Source organism: Lethenteron reissneri, chromosome 24 (genome assembly GCF_015708825.2).
Source record: "Lethenteron reissneri isolate LAM-NWPU_2019-01 chromosome 24, ASM1570882v1, whole genome shotgun sequence".
NCBI classification, from domain to species: Eukaryota; Metazoa; Chordata; class Hyperoartia; order Petromyzontiformes; family Petromyzontidae; genus Lethenteron; species Lethenteron reissneri.
Window position 1 is genome coordinate 20,853,151 of NC_083802.1, and position 6,011 is coordinate 20,859,161.

Here is a 6,011-nt window from a genome sequence, read left to right on the forward strand (position 1 = left end):
CGTCTCCACCCCTTTTAATACCCGGGTCACGTGGTACCTTTCCACCAATCCTGGTTAACCTCTATGGAATCTTCTAGACTCCATCGTACGTTCCCAGTACCGCACCCCTGACTCGTCCCCCCATTGGCTGTGGCTAAAGCCAGCAGATCCAATCCTCTACTTACAGATGTCACCTTACTATTACGTGAGGGCCACGCCCCTAGACTTCCCCCCATTGGCTATGGGCCAGGACCGGTAGAGCCAATCATCGTAACGAGGTGTGATCCATCAGCAACCCGGATATATCCTCACATTACACTAGGATGGTGGTGACGGCAGCGCAGCCCCAGAAGGGGTGCAGTCGGGGCTTGAGTGTGTGCAGCGAGGTTCGTTGTTGGAGTCTTGCTTGACGGGTAGTTTGGCGCGTGCATCTGGTCCCGAATGTGGAGTTGCCTTCAATGTGCAGACGATCTGTTCGCACTGGGGGTCGCGTCGAGTGCGCATTGTGGTGTCTCCTCAGTATGTGGGTTGCGTGCGTGCGGGCGGGCGGGCACCGGTGGTGCACTGGGTAGCACAATAGGATATGAACCCGGGTGACCCGAGTTCGGTTAGCTACGGCCGAGAATGTAAGTGGTGAATGACATCTGAACCTGCCCCAGATCCTCCCTCGAACCCGCACTGCCCAGTGTGGTGAATGGTCAAACATTCCCCGTGTCTGACACAGCATGGGGAGGAGCGTGACATCCAGCAGTAGATTGACAAAGGGGATGTCCCTACATGCATGCAGTTATCGCGCGTCGTTTGGTGAATGCAGTTGCTTTATTCGGGTCTGCATGGAACGCAAGACTCGAGGTGTCCAGACCTCTCACCTGGTTCTGATCGTCCAGGATGGAAACGGGATAGAGACCCGAAAAGATGGGAACCATCCTGTGATACCCGCAAAGTGGTGGAGACAGCAGCGGGGGACAGGAGATTATAACCAGAAGCCTGTGTGCCCAGGGTGGAGACACGGGGTGGAGAGGGGAGAGTGTCGGGGCTCACCGAGGGTGGACACAGGAGGCGCGAGACCGCTACTCTCCTCGCTCGCTCGCTCACTCGCCTGCGCCGCGCGGGGGGGATTTCGGGGCCGCTCCGCGGTGGGATGTGGGGGGCGGGGTGAGGAGGTCTCGGGGATGAAGGGGGATTGGGGATGACGCGAGGGGAGCGCGGAGCGCGCGACTGCCATAATCCCCGTTTAGAGAGTCATTTACAGTCGCTTACAGAGTCATTTGCGAAGCCGCGTCTCGGCGCGGCGCGGGATTAGGACCGCTTGAGTCCGCGCCGCGCATTTGCATCCTAATGTCTCCCCGTGTGTTCACGAGCCGCGTGTTCACTCACGTCCGTGTCGATGGCCTCGTTGGTGTCACGTGACGGAACGCGGGGACGCGAGATCCGAGATCGAGACTCGTCTCAGACACGTGCGTGGTGGGCAGTGGGTCACTCCACGAACCCACACCACGGGCAGGCCGTGACATCACTCTGCTATACAGCGACATCACACACACACCCTCGTAACACACACACACACCCCGTCATCACACACACACACCCCGTCATCACACACACCTACACCCCGTCATCACACACACCTACACCCCGTCATCACACACACACACACCCCGTCATCACACACACCTACACCCCGTCATCACATACACACACACCTACACCCCGTCATCAAACACACACACACCCCGTCATCACACACACACACCCCGTCATCACACACACACACACCCCGTCATCACGCACACACACCCCGTCATCACGCACACACACACCGTCATTACACACACACCCCGTCATCACACACACACACCGTCATTACACACACACACCCCGTTATTACACACACACACACCCCGTTATTACACACACACCCCGTCATCACACACACACACACCTACACCCCGTCATCACACACACACACCTACACCCCGTCATCACACACACACACACCCCGTCATCACACACACACACCTACACCCCGTCATCACACACACCTACACCCCGTCATCACACACACACACCGTCATCACACACACACACCCCCTCGTAACACACACACACACCTACACCCCGTCATCACACACACACACACCGTCATCACATACACACCGTCATCACACACACACACACCCCGTCATCACACACACCTACACCCCGTGATCACACACACACACCTACACCCCGTCATCACACACACACACACACACCGTCATCACACACACACCTACACCCCGTCATCACAGACACACCTACACCCCGTCATCACACACACACACCGTCATCACACACACACACCGTCATCACACACACACCTACACCCCGTCATCACACACACACACACCCCGTCATCACACACACACACCGTCATCACACACACACCTACACACCGTCATCACACACACACCTACACACCGTCATCACACACACACCTACACACCGTCATCACACACACACCTACACACCGTCATCACACACACACCTACACCCCGTCATCACACACACACCTACACCCCGTCATCACACACACCTACACCCCGTCATCACACACACACACGCCCCGTCATCACACACACACACCGTCATCACACACTCACCCCGTCATCACACACACACACGCCCCGTCATCACACACACCCCGTCATCACACACACACACCGTCATCACACACACACACCGTCATCACACACACACACACCCCGTCATCATACACACACACCATCACACACACACACACACCGTCATCACACACACACCGTCATCACACACACACACACACCCCGTCATCACACACACACACACACCGTCATCACACACACACACACACCGTCATCACACACACACCGTCATCACACACACACACCGTCATCACACACACACACACCGTCATCACACACACACACACGTACACCCTCTCGTCACACACACACACCTCCACCGCGCCATCACACACACACACTGTTGGGACAAATGCTATCACATTTGGCCTCCTTTGTCTCCCCAGTGTTGGTGTTCACACACGCAGCGCCATTTAAACCCGAGTCAGCCGAGGGGAGACCGAGGACCGGTTCAGATACTCGGGTTCGTAGCGCGCTCATCACCTCACAACCGCTCCATCACACACACACACATCTACACCCCATATCCATCACACACACACATCTACACCCCATATCCATCACACACACACATCTACACCCCATATCCATCACACACACACATCTACACCCCATATCCATCACACACACACATCTACACCCCATATCCATCACACACACACATCTACACCCCATATCCATCACACACACACATCTACACCCCATATCCATCACACGCCATCACCTACACGTCTCGCACATTTGCACACCCACCACAAATCCGCAATGTCCATCGCCCCTCATGCACACAGCACGGACACCAACACGCCTTCACCATATTCGCATCGCACACGTACAACACCGTCTCCCCCGCGTCTCCCCCGTGTCTCCGCTCTCTCTGTATCTCTCTTCCCGTGTCTGTCGCCCCCTGTTCGGCTCCCGAGTCCCTGTGTCCATGGCCACTAGAGGTCGCTATCGCCTCACGCCTCTTGTCTCCATGGAGCTCCCGAGGAGCGAGCCAAGGAGCCACGTCCTGGAGTCCAACTCGAGAAAGACGCGAGGGTCGACCACCGTGACCCAGTCTCGAGGTCGAACCGCGTCTCCCCTTGTCTGTCTCGTCTCCTGGTCTCCCCTTGTCTGTCTCGTCTCCTGGTCTCCACTTGTCTGCCTCGTCTCCTGGTCTCCCCTTGTCTGCCTCGTCTCCTGGTCTCTCCTTGACTGTCTCGTCTCCTGGTCTCCCCTTGTCTGCCTCGTCTCCTGGTCTCCCCTTGTCTGTCTCGTCTCCTGGTCTCTCCTTGTCTGTCTCGTCTCCTGGTCTCCCCTTGTCTGCCTCGTTTCCTGGTCTCCCCTTGTCTGCCTCGTCTCCTGGTCTCTTCTTGTCTGTCTCGTCTCCTGGTCTCCCCTTGTCTCCACTTGTCTGCCTGGTCCCCTTGTCTGCCTCGTCTCCTGATCTCCCCTTGTCTCCACTTATCTCCCTGCCGTCGTGTCTCGCCGTCGTGTCTCTGAGCGCACCTCATGTCGGTGCCTCGTGCTTCGGTCCCAGGCTGCGGGTTGCTGCTTGAATCCTCGGACACTGCGCTGTGGCTGACGAGCTGCCCTGGATGTCTCCCCTCTCGGCCCAGGCCTGGACCAGGGGTGATCCCAGGGGTTGGGTCCCAGATAGCCAATGGAGTGGCCTCCGCAATTCCGGCGACCCAGGGGAAGAGAAGACCTAAAAGCAGACGGTGCTGGTCAGGGCCGTTCATAGAGAGTGCGGGCCCGGGGCAAATCCTACGGTGAGCCCCCCGAAGCCTTCAAACTAAACCGGAAGCATCACGTCTGCCACCGTGACGTCGAAGCGCGGGGCCCCCCAAAGCGGCCCTCTTCGCCGTACCCCGGGGACGACTCTTGCTTGAGCAGATCTGTGGGCCTCTGTGTGAGTCTATGGGCCTCTGTGTGAGTCTATAGGCCTCTGTGTATGTCTGTGGGTCTCTGTGTGAGTGTAAGAGCAGATGGTGGGATGAGGCTGTCAGAGCAGATCTTGAAGGTCGCCGTATGTCTCGTGTACATCGTCAGCAGCAGCAGTGGGATCTGTTGGTGGGGCGAGCGCGTTGAGAGCGAGGTGGTGGTGGTGGTGGTCGCGGTGTGACTCCCTCTGACCACGGTGAAGTCATGGTATTTGCCCATAATCTTCACCCGTGGACTTTGCCGTAAGCCTCAGTGAATTTGCAAGTTAATCTCAGTCTCCAGCAGTCATTAGGTCCAGCGTGAGGGGGCATGGTGAGTGAGATCATGGTGATTGAAAGTGCATGGTGAGTGAACGGCCATGGTGAGTGGTGAGTGAGAGGGCATGGTGAGTGAGATCATGGTGATTGAGAGTGCATGGTGAGTGAACGGCCATGGTGAGTGGTGAGTGAGAGGTCATGGTGAGTGAGAGGGCATGGTGAGTGAACGGCCATGGTGAGTGGTGAGTGAGAGGGCATGGTGAATGAACGGCCATGGTGAGTGGTGAGTGAGAGGGCATGGTGAGTGAACGGCCATGGTGAGTGGTGAGTGAGAGGGCATGGTGAGTGAACGGCCATGGTGAGTGGTGAGTGAGAGGGCATGGTGAGTGGGCATGGTGCGTGAGATTATGGTGAGTGAGCGAACACGGTGAGTGGTGTCATGGTGAGTTGAGGGGCATTTTCTTGGTTCTTTCGGTAAAGTCTCGTAGAAGGAAAATAATTAAATAATAAAAATAAAACATTATAAAATAATTCTCACGACGTTTCGGCCACAACGCAAGCAGCCGTCTTCAGGTGGAGAACAGGTCTGTCGAGAAGGCCTGTTCTCCACCTGAAGACGGCTGCTTGCGTTGTGGCCGAAACGTCGTGAGAATTATTTTATTATGTTTTATTTTTATTATTTTATTATTTTCCTTCTACGTGACTTTACCGAAAGAACCAAGAAGATGAATCCCTGCAGTCACGAAAGCTTTAAATCGAAATTGAGGGGCATTGGTGAGTGTTTTGTTTGCTACTTTGTGTACTTTTCAGGTTTTGACCATGCCAGTGTCCCCGCGTGTCTAATCCGCACTTCGCAGCTGGCGGCTTGCACCGACTGAAACCTTCATCCTGCAGGCGCAATGGTCGCTGTGCGAATAATAACATCTCTCGTCATAGCGGAGATCAAGTGGCGAGCCAGGTCATTACCATTGAGCGCATAGTGAGTGAGATCATCTTGGTGGTGAGGAAGCCTTGGTGAGTGAGTGAGTGAGAAGCTGTGGTGAGTGAGTGAGTGAGAAGCTGTGGTGAGTGAGTGAGTGAGAAGCTGTGGTGAGTGAGTGAGTGAGAAGCTGTGGTGAGTGAGTGAGTGAGAAACTGTGGGTGAGTGAGTGAGTGAGAAGCTGTGGTGAGTGAGTGAGTGAGAAAC